Genomic DNA, 19,322 nt, shown 5'->3' with positions numbered 1-19,322 from the left:
AATATACCCCCTAGAGTATGGCCGCCCAGAACAAGAAAGTTTGAGGGACTGTGGCAAATTCGGTTGTTTAGCCTGATCTCTTAATTAATCTGCCACACATCTGGTAAATTGGTGAATGTGTAGGAAGACCTGACATTGCTGCCTTGTTATTTGGTTACCTTTATTTAAAACCCACTGAGCTACAACGTCTTTCATACAGGTATAGGATCTGTTCTCTAAAGTGCTTGGGACTTTGGATATTGCAGATTTCCAGTTTATTTGGAGCTGGTAAAAATATACATGATTACTTTTAGAAATCCTTGGCTTTCTCCACAATCCATCTAGTATAACTCACTAATAGTATTTCTCTTTAACTGTGCTTCTCCCAGTTACTATAGGAAGAAACATTTGGTGATCGCATCTGTGTGTGACATTATCACCAAACATTAGAAATGATTTACACATTATTTTACGTTTTTTGTAGCCTTCCTGGATAACTGGTTTATAGCTTCCTGGTTTATAGCTAAGAAAGGGCACATTACTACTATTATTTAAGATTTGCTGCAAGATTTACCAATTTACCACTTTTTTTTGGGACCCCTTTTATCTCCTTACTTTAACCCTACATTTATCATCCTCATCAGCATTTATTTATATAGCGTCACTGATTCCGCAGCGCTGTGCTCACTCGCTCACATCAGTCCCTGCCCCATTGGAGCTTACAGTCTAAATTCCCTAATACACACACACACACGGACACACACACAGACTAGGGTCAATTTTGATAGCAGCCAATTAACCTACCAGTATGTTTTTTGGAGTTTGGGAGGAAACCTGAGCACCCGGAGGAAACCCACGCAAACACGGGGAGAACATACAAACGCCACACAGATAAGGCCACGGTCGGGAATTGAACTCATGACCCCAGCGCTGTAAGGCAGAAGTGCTAACCACTTAGCCACCGTGCTGTACGTAAACATTTATTTAATGTAAGGATAAAAATTACATTTGCTAGTCTTGTCAATGATGTCTAATGTTGATAAATGTACAGTATTACCTGCTCGGGCTAAATAACCAACATCAACATGATAATTTAATGCAAACGTATTGACCATTAAACTTCTATTATCTGTCGACCTTGTATAGCCATTAGTCTGGTGTAAAATAAAAGCTTTTATATGTTTGTGCACAATGGGGAAAACTGTATTTTTGCTGTTGTTATGGAGATCTTTATATATTTCTCTGTTTTAAGGTTCTTGAATCTCCCTCCAGGGTTTTCAAAAACCCAAATGGATGTAAATCATGCGTACGCAGGGCAGGAGTCTGCTTTGTAATAATGTTTTGTCAGCCTCTCCCTGCAGGACACCTGTTTGGAGAATCACTTCCAGCAGAGTATCTAATGAATTACTTATTGAGTCCCTTTTATTTACAAAATTAAAGCTTACATAGGTTTCAGAGCAGACAGAGAAATTCATTCAAAGCAGGGGTTCTGTCACTAGTAATTATTCTTCAGATCCAAGACTATTTAGCAATCATCAAACATGGCAAATCAAAGATACCCCCCCCCCCCTCCACCATGCAAACTAGCATCACTGCTATTTACAAGATTTCCATTAATGTGGGAACATAATTGCTATTTTCCACTTCAATAAGTCATTGGCAGCTCTTTAAAGCTGGTTTATAAAATTAGAGAAATCTGGAGACCAGGTTGGCTAATTTCTCAAGAATTGGCTGCACTGAAAATGGTTTGTTCTTCACATTGTGTTGGGACGACGAGCGTATTTGCTGTTCTGCCTCCCCATGGAGCCATTCGTGTAATAACGTTAACACGCCACTACTACAATAAGTACAAACATAGCCGTAAAAAGCTAAAGTCAGTTATTTCATTAAAATATTAACCTTCATAAATATGCTGAATGGGTGGGTGAGCGTTTCTGCAAGGGTGTAAATGGGAATGCGGCAGGAATTTTAGTTATTTACAATACCCACCCTCATAACTATACTGTGCTGGTCCTCAGACGTACCCGCTGCTTCCTAGACTGGCATGCAGCCAACCTTATGTCCTGCACTCTCTAGAAAGACTTGATAAAGCATCACCCTGCTCAGCAGATAATGGGCATTGATATTCACATGCTGGCACTGTGCTGATGCTCATTTAAGCCATAGCATACGTGCTGCACAGGTAACCTTATTTATCTGCATGTTTGGCTTTATTAACCTCCGCGATATAAAAATAAACATTTTAACCGGACTCTGATGTAAGAGAATTATCAATGAGTAAGTTGTTGAGAGAAATGATATAAGCGGAGGGGAAAGGTGGTTTACACGTAGACTAAATAAGGAATACCCTCTTTCATTTTCAAAAGCCACCTTGGAGACGTGGGAGTGCTTCTGTGTTATTAGGCATGAAGATCTATACTATGGGGTAGGTCAGTGTTGGCTAACCTGTGACACGCCAGGTGCTGTGAAACTACAAGCCCCAGCATACCCTTCCAACAAAAAGCTGCTATATTTTGGCAAAGCATGCTGGGACTTGTAGTTTCACAACGCCTGGAGTGTCACAGGTTAGCCAACACTGGTCTAGGTATAGGATAATCTTTCTTTAAAGCACACAATAGACTAGGCCTGGCCATCCTGTGGCTCTCCAGGTGTTGTGAAACTACAAGTCCCAGCATACATGACTATAGAACAACACAGAAAGTGACAACAATAGTATGAACGCTATTGTAAGAAAGAACAGTTGTAACTGGTTTGCGTGTATGCCCTTTTAAAATCCCCCTTTGCTTAATCAATTTGTGCTGAATTTGGTCATTTATAATATAGTCAAGGCCGTGCTCTTTGTGAGAAAATTGCAGGGTGTGCTTTGATGTGAAATATAACGCACTCCTCCTCTGCTAGGTATCTCAGGGAAGGCATTCGGGTCTATTGCTTTAACAGGCTTGTAACAAGAACAACGAGGTGGGGGTCTGGCCAGCAGAGAATGTCCTCTGCGCTGTGGATTATATTTATTTTCACAGTCTGCAGCATCGCTTATGTCCTCATCCTCAAACCCTGCAGGCAGCAAACATTTAATTACTGAGTGCATTTATGCAAGGCTTTCTTCCCCCTATCGCTAGCCAGGAAAAACAAAACGCAGGGTATTCCATGAAAACTACTCGATACTTGGAAACTACAGTTGTACAGTATAGTGCAAGTAAGCGCTAGATGCTATACAAATGATCTGGGCCCTGATAAGTATAACACTAATAATACTTTATTTAATCCTGGGTTATAAAGTTGCTGTGTTAGTATTACCTAGAAGCCTTTGCTGTATCATTTTTTTCGATTTTGATCTCTTGGTGTATATAGTGTTTATTTATCTTCTTTTGTTACCCCACTGTGTTGACTGTGTATATGGCTTTCCACCATTGAGAACTTGCATAATAGAAATTTAATTGGCACCGAACCAACATGGCACAGGATAGAGCAGAACTCCTATAGGGAAATGATCCAGCAGCCTTGGCCTCCCAGGTAGCTGGTATAACAGCCTTTGCACTTGGCAAGCTCCAGCAAGTATTTCACATAGAATTGCCATATCGTAGCATTTGAGCTGTAAAAAGGGCATTAAGTGAAAGTAGCAGATGGTGTCTTACGCTAGGCTGCAAATATATTAGTTGTCTGTTGTCTTTTTGTGTTTCTTTAGATTAATACTGAAGTCAGTATATCAAATTGGAAAGAAATACCCGTACAATTGTATTGCAGTGGGGTATCTAGATGTCATAGGGAGAGATACATTTCATCCTTTCTGCATTCTCTTCAGAAATGTATATGGTTTACCTACAGCAACATTGCAGGCAGGCCTATTTATTACTAACTATCACTTTGTAGTGACATTGTAAGACATTTAGGGGTCAGGAGGGGCAAATGCAGAATTTGTAGAGGAGGGTTTCCACACTATGCCGCCAATGGGCGTAACTAGAATGCATGGGGGCGTGGCTATCATTTTAGACCGTGTTTGGCTTCTCTCCAACTCTCCCTATTCCCATAATATACATGGGCAATGCTGCATGCACTACTGTTAGATGCATGCAGCTCTTCCTTTTCAAGCAGAGTCGTGTGAAACTGAGGCAGGGTCCAGCCACCTCAATTATACAGAGCCCCAGGCTTGGAGGGGGGTTTTCAGGCACTAGCAAGCTCCCCCCTCAGTTTGCCTATGGGTCAGATTATAGTTATCATTAATTTTAGTATATTCTACAGAATGACAGCTAGAATCTGGTTGCTATAGGCAACATCTACACTTTTCAGACCCGACGGAACTCTGCTTGCTACATTTACCCCTTTAGTCACTAAGAAAAGCTTTCTTCAAAGAATAAAACCCTTTGAATGATTTTGTCCTGTTATTGCCATCCTGAAATGACTGTAACAGTACAGATATTGCAGGATTACTAGTTAAACAGGCTTCTCTATGCAAAGGCTAGTAATGGCGCTTTTTGCCCATTGGGGTTTATGAGCAGTTTTCGTAACTACACTTACATGACTTAATTTCAAATTTGGTTTTTCATATCTGTTGAACCAAATCTGTACTTTATAAGTGAGCTGTCTCTTATTGCGGGCGCTTACTGAACTGTGTTACATTTCTTTATGATATGTGGCTTGCAAAAAATAGCAGTGCTAAGCCACAATGAAAACCCTTGCAGAGCTAGGTTCTATTTTATTTTCTACAGAGCTCCAAACCACGCAGTATTGCAGGGCTGGTGCCAATAAGTGTTTCTGTGTGTAGTAATTATTTAGTGACGTTCTTTAAATGAAAAATAAAATCCTATATATTCTACTCTAACCAGCCTGTAGACACTGTAAGATGTCAGACTTAGGAGCCTACTTATCAAGCCTTAGTTATTGTGAGAACACCCCTTTAGCAGGAGAAAGGCTAATTTAAGTATTGTGGCTATTTATTAAGCCCCCTGTCAGTACAGGCTGTTGATAGCCTACGTGTGGGGTCTTGGGCCTACTTGAGTGCAAAACAAGGATCTGACTTTTTTTTTTTTTTTGAGGAAGTGTCTGAGCCTCTGAATTTTAAACATATTGTTTAATCTATTAAAAAAAATTCAGATAATCTACAATAAAGTGTGTATTCTATTTATCATGTGATGTTGCAGTTTCGATAAAGCATTATGCTACTCTGACAGCCACAATGTCTGCCTGCAGCTGTTTCCGTTATATTCATTGCTGACAACTGTTGACGTTAGCCACACCCGGCATCCCTAGAGAGATCCCTCATCCAACTTCAGACTCACCTGATTACACAGGCTAAACTTATTCTGCACTTAGTGGGCTGATTGAGACATGTGCGACTAGTGGCTGGCTGTGTATCTGTTGTGGCCCCCCAGTGTCTTTCATCAGTCTTGTATGACTATTGTGTTTGTTATGAAGATGTTGGCTTGTCTGCTCACAATGGCCCTGGGCAGTAATTTTGTTCCTAGATTCAGTAATTTCCCGACACAAAACACCTTTTCATAAAGAATCCTTCTAACTGTTTTGGTTTAAAGCTTTACCTTGTATGACTTCAGTGATAACAAGTGGAGACTTGCTCACACCCCACCTGTGATGATGAACTGGACATTGGGAATCTTTTCTTACATTGGCTCATAGTGACTAATTCCTGCCTCTGCCTGATTACAGCATAGTAGCTGGTTAACATGACGTAACATTGTCTGCCATGAATCAGTGTGAATAGAGGATGAATCTATGGTGTTCTGTGGAGGTGAGTGTGTCTGGATTCTGCTCTTACATAATAGCAAACTGTATTTTAACTTTTTTTTTATACATAAAATGATTAATAAACTGTATATCTTTTAATCTTTAATCAAATAGATTAAAGCTGCTGCTAGCTCTGAAACATCACCTATGTGGTTAAATAAATGTGGTTAATCTCAAGGGGCTAAAGACCAATAATCTAGCACAAAAGGACTAGTTCAGTAGCATTGTATTAAGGGGTGTAAGCCCATTGACACACGTCCGCCAACGAGCGGACGAGGCATCTAGTTCGAAATCGGGTAGGTTTTCCACAGTATGCCTAAGCTTTATTATGTCGTTAATACGCTAAATCTACAAAATCATGCTTTGTAGGCGACAACAGTGTGGCTCCATCTTTGCTACATCCAGTGCTTGAGTATTTTGGTCGGTAACACTCAGTTTGGCTTACATTATCTATGAAACATACAGGTATGCAAGGTTTGAACCAGACAGTGCAGTGTATACTGTCAATGTCAAACTGCTTTGTTATCGGCATCTAATTGTTAAAAGCCCCCTGCAGGGCGCTTGCTGGAATGGCTGCTTGGTCAATAATTCATCTCTACAGGTCATCCTAACTTATAAAGGGGACTATGAATAGTCCCTTGTAAAAGAAGTCCTATGCCCCATATAGGTAAAGTAGTTTATACTAAACATTTGTACTACAAGTGGTTCAGCTGACCTTAGTGTTCCGTGCGCATGGTGAGGTCTTTAACTGTCCTGATTATGGAATGGTACTTTTGGAATTCCATAGTCTATATTTATGTTCTGTAGGCTACAACTGTGCACCGGAATTAGACATTTCTCATGACTACCGACTACAGATGTCCTCCATTAGCTACAGATTAAATGGATCACTAGAATTTCTGGAATGCACAACGACATGAATTTGAGGTGGCATTTGTGTCTTGATGGTGTACACATTGCAGGAATCTACATCAGTCATGCGATCGTGGGTATTATTATTAAGCATCAATTATGACTAGTATCTAATGTGAAACCTTAGCTGGCATTGGGTGGTTTCATTTCTTAAAAGGAATGATCATGGAATTTTAAAGTTGCAGACTACATTCTTATTTACATAGATAGCATTTGGATTTGTGTTTAATAATTATATGCTACATTTTTTTGAATGGGTATATTCTGTTTCTGTCTCTCAAAACATACTTTACCAAATGATCAACATAGTATTATGGACTGAAATATGCTTTACAAATGCTATGAACTTGGTGGCCATATTTACTGCTAACTTGTAATAATTTGGGTCTTTGCGATAGATTTTATAGGCATTAACTTGGACTCAATTCCCAAATTTTTTATACCTTTTTATCGACTACTTTTGCCTTGTTTTCTTTTTTTTCTTTTTTTTTCCGGGACTGTTTTTAGATACTTTTACTTGTTTGTATTATATTAACATATTTATCATGTGATTTATGCATTTGCTGCCCTGTCTGCCTATATTTATGCTGTAGCTAATCAATAATAATATGCCCTTATTCTTCAAAATGTCTTTGTCAGGGACAACAAAAGCTATAATTAATGCTTACAATAGGAAGATTCACATATTGAAGTAGAACTTTCACATCTTCAAAGAGCTTGAATGTTTAAAATTACATAATTAAAGATGATTGACTTATATCTGAGTGCAAAGTCTTTTTATGACTTCCATCTTGCTAACACGCTCTGTTTGAACTTTGGTTGTGTAGACTGCAACTTCCCATTGTGCTTCCAACAGGGTAGGCGTCTGTCTTATGGTTTTATGTAGGTGATTGAACTTTAAGCCTAATAATCAAAAATAAAAGTATAAAGACATGTTAATCGGGCTCTTGGACAGAGTTGTTGCAGACCAAGTTTCAAATCTGTCCAAGAGTCCGATTAAACATTTGTCAGCCATACACAAGACCGTATGGTTATTGGACAGATGTGTTGGTGGTCCTATAGCGGAATGTTCGTTGCGAGTGCCGTGGAAGGTCACGTGTATAAGAATCACAGGCCACTACATTTACAAAACTTGCAATCGGTATAAGAAATCTACATAAGAACAAATCGTATACAGAAACGTAACGCAGACATACGAGGTGGTTGGAGAGTGCTCTGACATGAAGCAGAAGGCAGGGAACACCCTGCTTGTAAGAGCTTACAATAGCTCTCTATTTTTCTTGGCACACCGATAAGGACGATCTTGAATGACATTGACAATTTGGATAGCTTGGAAGTATTACATGTACAACTAATTTAAAAAGCATAAACTTTTCTGCCATTTATTATTTTCACATTTTATTGTGTGTCAGACGTGATGTATTTTCATTTTCTATTTATGTTGGTGCTTGATAAACTATAATTTTTTTTTCTTCGCTTTGTCCATGATATGTTTGCAATGTGTGCGTTAATACAGTCACAGGGCAAGGGGGCATCTCTGGTGCTAATTGGTACTGCTTTGCTCTACTGAGCCATTCAATTCCTGAGGGTGGTAGAGCCTGGATGGAAGATGGATGTAGGAGTTTTATGAAAAGGGATCTGTCTGCTTGCTGTCTCCAGCTGGCCACTCATTAGCAGACTGAGCTTGGAGATTTGATGAGTGAATGATTGTGGGTGTTGAATAATCCCTTTGACCGAAGATGTTCCTGTCTGTATAGTGGTGGGCAAAGACGCCTGCACACAGCGCATGACTAGTTTGTAAAAATTGATGGCATGTGAAAGTAGGACAGAGGATTAAAACGATCTGTGTGATCTTTATTTACAAAGTATCAACACCTTAGTAGGCATGTCAAAATGGGACCATAATGAACCACTGAGCAACACTAGAGGCATTCTTCAAACTGCGTTCAATGGAAATGGAGATGCTAGAAACTCCTTTAAAGTAATGCTTAATTGTAACACTTTTTAGATGGTATCCCTGCTTGGAAAATAGAGAGAGAGACTGGAAACAGAGCTGGTCATTCAGGGGTCTTATACACTTAAATCACTTTCACTGTTGTTTAACATTATTCTTCCAACATTAGAAGAGAATGGGGAAAATGGGGAAAAAAATAATATATATATTTATACGTGTATATGTGTGTGTGTGTTTCGTCCAGTTCATAGCATCATATGTCTTGTCCTGCCGGCAGACGTTTTTGCTTTGCTGGTGGGACAAATAATGCCGCGAATTGCGTTGTACGCCCCCTGCTCACTCATTGTTCGCTGGGCTGAGTTAGATGATATGATTTTCTTCATTATGACACACACACACACACACCCACTGAGCGTTCATTAGGGAATATTGACTTCTCCTCTAGGAATGTGAAAGGCCTCCATAATCTGGGAGTCTTCTGGACTTTCCAAACGGGTGGGCAACTATGTTTTTATATTTACACAGCTCATTTATCACAAGTGGTTTAGTTTTTTTTTCTTTGTACAGTTTTGCCTAACTACATTTAGACAGACTTTTGTAGCTGCTCATTTTTATATTTATTTTTGTAGTGCTGTCAGTATACGGAGACCTGTAATGACTCTTCAGTTAACATTCCCATACACTATTAAACCTTTCTACTTAATCCAACTGCCGAATCTTTCTTCAAGTGCCAAAATTCATTTACGCTAATTGACTCCTTACACAATTGAGAAGCCGCATGAAATCTTATTGCTTCAGAACAGCTCCGAACTATTTCTTTTACCATCGTATTTGGGGGGTACATGGCATAAAGAAACCTAAATATACACAGTCTGTGCCTCTAGTTTTGAGATGCTAGAGTTGGGACGTCCAACTGGATGTCGGTCGGTCAGATGCTGCCCTCTAAGCCTTTTTGGTGTCCTCCACGTGCCCTAGGAACATCAATAGATTCCGTTGTACATTATTTTATATACAAACACTGCACATAACACAAACTCTGTCCTGCTCACAGATATACTTGGACAGCACTGTTCTATAAAATATCCTTCATATATATATCTTATTAGCAGGGGCAGTACTTTTTTCAGGGCTGTTGTATCTGGAGAACAATTCATTTTTTATTTTATTTTTATTATATGTATATATATATATATAATTTTTTAACGTTGTATTATGGTAATATATTGGTCCACATGAAATTAGTGAGGGCATACATGTATTAACCTGTCTCTATTTATATAGCGCCAGTATGCTCTGCAGCGCAAGGCAAATGCATTAATCAAACAAGACTGAGTATTTTACAAAGCTCGTCATTATACAATCTAGAGGACATCGATATGTTTTTAGTGTAATTTCGGTGCGTTCTGAAGCAGCAGATGTGAGTCTTAGAAAGCAGTCAGCTGTCGGCCGTGTCCTGCTTAAGGTTGTCAAACACAGCAGTTGGGGACTCTCGTCTGTCTTTTTTTTTTTTCACTCTGGTTTGTTTTAGTGTGTAATGTCTGATACCTCTAACAAATTGTCCAGCACTACTTAAAATGTATAACTACTACAATAAATAAATTGGTGATCTTTTAATGTAGAAAGGGTTATCTAGGAACCAAACCCGTGTCGTCTTAGGTCTGTGGTTAGGCTGCTTGATCCAAAGTCCCTGCAAAGCTTTGGCCATCTTAATAGAAATCTGCTATTAAGGCGATTAGCCACTGGCGTCCAAAATCAAGCTTTTACTTGCCCACATCTTCCCAGCACATCATCATCATCACCATTTATTTATATAGCGCCACTAATTCCGCAGCGCTGTACAGAGAACTCACTCACATCAGTCCCTGCCCCATTGGAGCTTACAGTCTAAATTCCCTAACATACACACACAGACAGCGAGAGAGACTAGGGTCAATTTTGATAGCAGCCAATTAACCTACCAGTATGTTTTTTGGAGTGTGGGAGGAAACTGGAGCACCCGGAGGAAACCCACGCAAACACGAGGAGAACATACAAACTCCACACAGATAAGGCCATGGTCGGGAATTGAACTCATGACCCCAGCGCTGTGAGGCAGAAGTGCTAACCACTTAGCCACCGTGCTGCCCAACACCAGTGCAAATGTTGGTTAGCGTTGCTTGTCAAACATGATCGCTTTCTAAATGCGTTGTAGTTGGCGTTTTCCTAACTCCCATCCTCAAAAGGGATACACTGGGTTAATTCTAACATTACACTTGGCCCATCATCAACTCTAACACTGGTCTATGTTGCAATCATTCCCTGAATTTTGTTTTTGTTGTTGAATTATATTAAATTAGAATTGTGGATAATGTTGACACACCAACTTATGCATGGCTGACTTCCTCCAGGTCGTTCATATGTATTCTGGTTGCACAAAAATGACATTTCAGTGTTGTTTATAAATGGACAGACAGAAAAGCAGAATCTTTTGTTCTGTAGCAAATGCAAAACAAAAATGTATGCATGGTGGGCCGGGTATAATCTCTTTCGTTTGATATTCTGCATGATCACAATGTCATTTAACACATTTCACTATAACCTCTTTCTGTTTGGAACGGTTACAACAATGCCGTGGGAGGGATAGACTATTTGGATCATAATTCCTCTTTGTCTCTGTTACTATGTTAATTTTGTATTGGAATCCTGATGTATTCCGTTTCAAAGGAAAAGGTTAGAAAGCCAGAACTGCAAAGTCCAGCTGTTATGAAGCTTAGAAACGTTGGATCCACTTATCAAGATAAATTGAGCAAACTGTTTCTTATGACTAATAAATATGAAAGTGATATGCAGCATTAGTCAGTTATAATATGCAGTTTAAAGGCACCCAAAGATCCTGAACAATCTCGTCTATGAGATTAGAAGGGTGAAATTACACAGATCCCATTATTCAGACATGGGCTGAATGAAAACATTACAATGTGGCCACCCAAATGGGGTGTACTTGTTCCATGCATTAGTGTTTAATGTACTGGGAAACTTATTAACGCTAGTAAAAATGCATATCAAACATGAATAGAACACAATTTCGTTTTTAGATGTTTTTGGTTTGTTTGCTAGCATTAAAGTGGATGGAAAAAGTGTAAAAGGGTGGAGCTGGGGTGCGGGGGGGCGTCTTTGGATGGAGCAGGGCAGGCAAATGTAGAAAGGTGAGTTTTGAGGCAGCTCTTGAAAGATTGGGGGGGGGGTCCGATGGGGCAGGAAGTTGGGGAGCAGCGTGGACGAAGTCCTGAAGGCGGCAGTATGAGGTAGTGATAGGAGAGGAGGAGAGGTGAAGATCATTGACAAAATAGAGTGGGCAGTAGGGCAGTATTTCTTGGTAAATTGGGAGATATAGGAGGGGCAGGCGATAAATAGGACTTTATAGGTGAAGGTAAGCGCCTTGAATTGTATTTTGGAGAGAATGGGGAGACGATGGAGGGATTTGCAGAGGCGCACATTGGGAGAGGAAGATTAGTCACAATGTCAAGCAGGCCAGAGAGGAGGCGATTGCAATAATCACAACATTCTCATATTGGTTCTAATTTATGAAATGTTTGCATATATGTTTCTGAATGACCCCAATAGCTTTTATATAAAATGGCTTACAATTAAGTGGCCCATTATTAATTTAATACTATTCCACCATTGTCAAAAATGGTAAACATTGGGGTCTTTTGTGGGGCTTTTTTTCGCGCAAAAGTGTTTTTTGTGTGTGTGATTGTGTGTATGTGTGTGTTTTGTAATGTACAAATCTATGCAAATGGAATCTAAAAAACATTTTATACAAGGTATATACAACTAATGTAATTTTCAGCCACAAACGCCTGAAAACCACACCAACAACAAAAATAATGGTTCCCGACATCTTATTGTGAAATTTTGGTGCTGCATATATAACTCTGTATGACCTGTTTCCTATGCTACCCTTTGAATAGTTTGTATTGGAAAAGTCCAATATATGTAAAACAGGAAAATTTGTTAAAAATGTGTCAAGAGTGCACATTAGTTTTCATGCGTTTCCCCCATTTTCTTGGCGCACACGTGTGAATGAGCTCGGTAATGAATCCCATGAGTGCCGAGGAATAAAAAGGAAAGGATGGGAAAGTGTTCAACACCACCCATCTTCCCCCCCCAAAAAAAATATGATAATACATGTCTTTGCCCACACCATGAACAATACAGTTTGTGATGTATTTGTCATCAAAGCATTGTACACTTTCATTAATGAATACAATAAAACTGCAAGTTAAGTTTCTGTAAGGAGTTGAAAGGGGTAGAGGCTCAGATGATGTAAGACTCCTGAATTGGCAGCATGTAGCTCATTGTCTGCTACAGAGCAAGTAAATCCACTCTCTAACAGTCATGCATATCAAAGGCTTTTTTTTCTTTTCTTTTTTTTTTTTTTAGATTCATCATACTCCTGAAATAATTACAGTATTTATAGTTAACTAAATAAGTACACCATGTTTTCTTTCAGTCCTCTTGCCAGGATTGAGGTGCTTCTCGAACAGAGTAGACAGATAATTGCTGACAGCTTTGCAGACTTGCTTTGCAGAAATGCAATGTGTGGATTGGTGTGTGTGTGTGTGTGTGTGTGTGTGTGTATACACACACACACACACACACACACACACACACACACACACACACACACACACACACACACACACACACACACACACACCCCTACCCCTAGTGATGTCACAGTGACTTGACTACCTGTAATTAAAGCTTTTGCCCTGCATCAGAACCCATTCGGATAGCATCCAAAACATGAGGGAGGGGTTTTATTGTGCAAAAAATGTTGCCCCTAGCAGTTACCCCTTGTTTTAAATTAAATAGGTGGCAGCACAAAGCAAATCTTCTATTGGTCTTGCATGAGCTGGTGAACTTGATGAGGACATCACTGTGAACTTGCATAGCATTTAGGTAATTTGTTCTTGATATTGGCACACGTCAGTAGTGTGTGGAGCCAAATATTGACGTTTTAATTGTGCTAAGCTGTATGTGATTTATGATGTCTTTTTGCATACTTTATCTTCCTTAATTTGATAAGTATATTGGATTTTGTGAATAAAGAAATGTATGTCCTGGAGAGTACTCAAGCTATTGACCACTCCGTTTCCAGCACCTTGTTTTCTCTTGTATTCTCCTGTTGTCCATTGCACTTTTTACATTTTAAGTTTCTGCTTGCTACTTAATGCTTAACTCTAGAACTTTAAAGCACGTAATCTGAGGGTTTTGTAGAATGTACAGTACTGTGGAAAAAATGCTGCAAAGTAAGAATGCTTTCAAAAATAGAAGTGTTTATAGTTTTGTTTTGGGTTTTTTTCAATTAACAAAATGCAATGTGAATGAACAGAAGAGGAATCTAAATCAATATTTGGTGTGACCACCCTTTGCCTTCAAAACAGCATCAATGCACCAATTCTTCTAGGTACACTTGCACACACTTTTTGAAGAAACTCTGCATGGAGGTCTTCTCTTTGATGTAGGCTTGCTCATATCCTTCTGTTTCTTCATGTAACTCCAAACAGACTCGATGACGACATCAGGGCTCTGTGGGGGCCATATTATCACTTCCAGGACTCCTTGTTCTTCTATACGCTGAAGATAGTTCTTAATGACATTGGCTGTATGTTTGGGGTCCTTGCCCTGCTCCAGAATAAATTTGGAGCCAATCAGATGCCTCCCTTCACCACCTCTGGACTCTATCTGGATGCCTGGCCTGCCTAGGCTTCCTCTTTTTGTTTCTATGGGTTGCTGTATAACCAATGTCTATGTTTCACCACAGTATCTAGACTTGTTAGTTGTTCTGACTGATTTCCCCTATTATCTGTATTAATATACCTCTGTTTATTGTGCACTTATGAGATGGACTTAATTAAAAGCGTACTGCCTTGTATTTCCAAATAAGCTTTCTACCATTCTACAAGACCATTGGCCGTTACCTTAATGCATATGAGTCATTTTTTATTTTATTCTGTGTCTGCCCAACAGCTTTTATTGGTAAGTCTCTATATTATCCTGGACCTGGTCACATTAAATTAACATATTTTCATTTTTAGTATACGTTACAAATGCTCAGAATCAATGTTCAATAAGCCAAACATTTTCTCCGTTTAGAAGAACCATTCATTATATTTAATATGTTGGACAATGAACTGTAATATCTGATTTTTGTAGTCTGTCACACTAGCTTTACTTTGGGACTTGACTATATTATTTGGAAGTATGTCCCATGTTTTAAGTAACTGAATTCTGTAAATAAAACCCACGTGTTAGTGGTAATATATGCTCTAAAAACATATCTATCTATCTAAACCAATAAGGCAGTTTTTATCCTCTACACATGGATTGATTGAATGTTTTCATGCTATTTTTAAAACCCTCTTTAAATTAGGTCCCTTTAAATCAGTTAATGAGCACATGAAGAACAAATTGCTTTCCAAAGTTTGATCGACTTAACTTCTCATTGTAAATAACCATTGTTGAAACCGCAGCACTTTAACCGTTGAGGGCAGGAAGCACGACGGCGGTTGCTTTGGGTTGTAACACTGTCTCTTTGACTATTTTTACTTAAATATTTATATCCCGTCAGTAATAATCAATAAACCATATTCAACCTTATTCCATAGTTTACAACCCCCCCCCTCAATAAAGGTAAGTGCATTACGGGTCTCCCAGAAGTTTTAGGGGTATATTTAAGAAATAACGATAGTGCACTATCGTGCACTTACCGTGTAAATTAGTCCACGATGTCTCCTACTCAAATTTATTAAAGGTGCATCGCAGCAGATATCATGGATATCTGCTGCTTTGCACTCCTTATCGTTTTTGCGAGCAGTCACCATACAACAGTATGGTGACTGCTCTGGCCGCAATCTAACAAGTCCCGAAAAAAATCTGGCGTACATTATCAGAATTGAAGAAATCCAATGCTGTCTGCTCTGCTCCGAAGAGCAGAGCTGGACAGCGCATGTGTGGAGGGATCACATGACCCCTCCCTGTCACTCAGCGCTCGTTGCAGAGACAGAGAGAGGATCTTTGTTCTTGGAACTGGACATGCGCAATTGAAGAATGAAAAGGAGGAGAAGACCCGAGACAGTGCTTCCGAAGAGGGGGGGGGGGGGGGGGGGGTAAGTATATTTTACATCACAGAATCAGCAGTTTTTCGGAACTGCTGTTTCTGTGCAGGGTTGTACATAAATGTGAGAAATGGTTCAATCTTTATCATTGCGATAAGGATTGAAAACTACTTTTTCACTTTATGTGAATATTGATAAATGTGCCCCTTAGTGTATTATAGAAAGAAGGCTTATGGCCGGAGAAATCTACAATTTCTCCCATGTTGAACCCTTCATAAGCTAAGCAATGGCCGTTTTACAGAGAGAACTGCGATCTGCTCCATTTTTACACCTGATCACACGTTAATAAATAGACCCTTTAATGTTAAAACATAGTTTACTAAAGAAAACGCTGCAAAGGCCAAAACAAAACATCGGGGAGTAATCTTGTGCATCGTGGACGCATAGTGATATTTTTTGGAGTCATTGGGGAAGTTCTTGGACATCAGGACCAGAAGATGTACAGTTTGGAAGAAAGAAGTTGAGAGGACTTTGAACCCAAAAGCGACAGTTGTGTCTAATGCAGTAATATAGAGAAGAGCTTCATACCGGGCAGTCTGTACTACAATATGCTTTTCTGTTATATCTTCACTCCGGAAAGAGGTGAGGACTGTTCCCATGGCGAATAGCAGGACACACATTCCACCGGCTGCCTGTCACTGCTACAAATGGAAAGAGTGGGAAGTAAAGATAAAGGGGGGACAAGGAGAGGAAAAGGCCAAGTCATTAACAGCTGTGCTACTGAAATAGTGTACAACAACCTCCGCACCTGTTAGTAAGAGGCTGTTAAAGGCTGTTTACATAGGGGATTTCTCCTTGTGCTCCTTGCTTCTTATCGCTCTACATTTGCCACTTATTTATATCTTTTTAACATTTATACAGCAACGCCTCATTAAACTGATCAGTCTCACGAGGGTCAGGAGCGGTGATGACAGACCCCTGGAGTCGAGGATCTGATGCATAACACCTGGAGTTCTTGCCTAGTAGGACTTCAAGGCATAGGCACCCTCATATCCTACAGGGGATAAAATTAGCACCCCTAGTAGTGGCAGAGGCAGCACAAATAACAACTCTTTTCATACAGGAGGTGCGATACATGAGCATCCTTCCCTTCACCCCCCCCCCCCCAAATTATTTTACAATGTTGGCTCTTATGCTTCCATGTGCCTACTAATTAATTTCAATGCTAACCGATTTTTTTTATTTTTATTTTTTTTTTTTTTATTTTTTTTTTTTTGCTCATTTCAGCATGATTGGAATGTGTGCAGGTTATTTTTCAGTTAACCGTTATCCAATGATGGGCAGAGATTTGTTTTTTATCTACTTTGCTGAAAAACAGTAATTTCTTAAGTGTCCCATTAATCTCCATCTACATTGTGTACTGCATGTCGTTTTGAAGAGTTCTATATAAATATTATTGTAGCTAGTCTGCATCGTCATACCGGAAAACCAATCCTAATAATGGATCATTGACACTGCATCCAATCTTGTTGGTTGCAGTCCGTTTTCACACACAACTTTTTAAACATTTTTTTTTTCTATTTTGTGTGTGTGTTTGTTTATACTTGTATAATTTTTTTGTACGTGCTAATGAAAGCTGTTTTAGGACTTGGAATAGTGTCATAATGTAGATTTGCGCTATTGTTTGGTATAAACTTAAAGCTTGGTGAAGGTTCAGATTTCATACCAAGTCTCGGTCTTTACACTACCCTTCTATTAGCCTTACAGTTAATTTACAGTAGGTATGTTTTGTTTTGAGCCTGATATCTTGTCCAAGCTCTTGGAAGATAAGACTCTACTCTTTGAAACAAAGGATGTCTTGTTCTCTGGTACTGGCTGGAGTTTTGAATGTGTATAAACCTTTTCCTTTGTACTGGCTACTGGTAACATTGTTGTGACAACACAAATCACTGGTTTATATACTGCATCATTCCTCAGAAGTGAGAGAGCAGTACAACAAAATGATCATGTTGTAGATACCCAGTATATCTGGGTACAGGATCACTGTTTTCCAGCTTATGTCAGCTGAACACACCCATAATAGGTCTGGGTTCTAATACAGCTGTTGTCTTACTCACAGCATCTCTTCCTTCAATATTCCCTTATTCCTGATCAATTTTCCAGTCACTGAGAGAGATATGTTTACATTATTTTCTTTTATTCACAGATGGGAGTAATTAAAATACCATGCAGTTTGTTGTGGTAGGTTCTGCTGGCATTTCTGGAAATTCCGTATTAGTCCACTACAGCCAAGGGACTAATAATAATTATTACTTAATAATTCTTTGTCAACTTCAGTATCGGAGATTTGGAGGCCAGCAGTGTCTTTCAAATGGCTGTTTTTATATTCTATACAATAATTGCCTAAAATGAAGAGACTTTAATATTATATGTATTTACCCAACACTATGAAAGCCATATATTGGTGTAAGACACTCAAGGTTAAAAATTTCTTCAATCTGTGTGTCCATTAATGGCAAATGTGCCGTTCATTCACATGGGTTTGTGTAGATAAGTACGCTCTTGAAGGAGCTTCTGTATACTTCTGTTCTACAGGTCATGAATCTCTATCGTGCTGTAAAGTCTGATGTAGGAGGGGCTAAGCAAACATGTATCCGATACAGTCATGTGAATGGCACAGCCTAGTAAGAAGGCTGTTATTCAACTGTTGCTGTAATATTGCTGTCAAATGCTCCTCTGTATGAAATGCAGTTCTTGCATCCAATGTATCTAAACTCCCAGGAGAAGAATGATGAGTTGGTGTCTATGGGCTGTGGCACATTTTGTTTCCGAGCTTAATATGCATCATTGTGTACAGGTGAAAGTGAAAAGAGATGTTGCTGCCTACAGCCAGTTTAAATACAGAACATACAATTTTAAAATATTTTTATTCAGGGTTGCAAAAAAAAAAAAATTGAACTAGTAAAAGCATGTAAACGGGTATGGGATGGAACCTATTGGTTCCAGTGACCCCATACCCACTTCTACTTGCTCCTGCAATAGGGAGTGGCGACACAGCAGAATCTTTTGGACGCTGCATGCTCTAGCTTAGTGTGTTCCATTGATTTCCCCACTCCGCAGGTTGGTTCCACTCCGCAGGTTGGTTACTGACTGCCTGTCAAATGCAATAGCATTTGACATGTGGTATCGCATACGTCTCCTTAATGCCAGTGTGTAACTGTCCTAGTGGTCTCTCTTCTCTTTCCACTAATCCTCCCCAAACACTGCTGCTGCTTTAACGCTGCATAGTGCGGGCCCTTTCATATCTGCATTTATTGAGATGATTGAGACAGATTTAATAATGTTCAATGACCACAGGTTGCCATAAATGATGTATTTGGCACGTCCCACAATAACCATACTCTTGTCAAATATTGATTGAAGCGCTATATAGTGTTCCACCTGGTATAATGCGTTGGCTTTTCTCTGTATACTCTCTGGTTCTTGCTGTTGGGAGAAATGTTGGTGCATGTGCTGTAATAGATTTTGTACAGCTGTCCGACCTGTTATTCCCATTATGTGCAGTGAATCCGCATCAACAAGGGCTGTGTGAAATTCCGATTTCACTTCCTCGGTTTCTGAAATCAGAAATGTGA

General features: G+C 39.4%; 1 protein-coding gene across 4 annotated transcripts in view; it reads left to right on the top strand.

Annotated features, from left to right (window-relative positions):
* Positions 1-19,322, top strand: part of LOC142107533 (pleckstrin homology domain-containing family A member 7-like) — a 62,027-nt gene that overhangs the window by 5,597 nt on the left and 37,108 nt on the right. The window lies entirely within an intron of this gene.

The sequence above is a fragment of the Mixophyes fleayi genome, chromosome 11 (assembly GCF_038048845.1).
Source record: "Mixophyes fleayi isolate aMixFle1 chromosome 11, aMixFle1.hap1, whole genome shotgun sequence".
Taxonomy (NCBI): domain Eukaryota; kingdom Metazoa; phylum Chordata; class Amphibia; order Anura; family Limnodynastidae; genus Mixophyes; species Mixophyes fleayi.
This window is presented reverse-complemented; position numbering and strand designations above follow the sequence as displayed.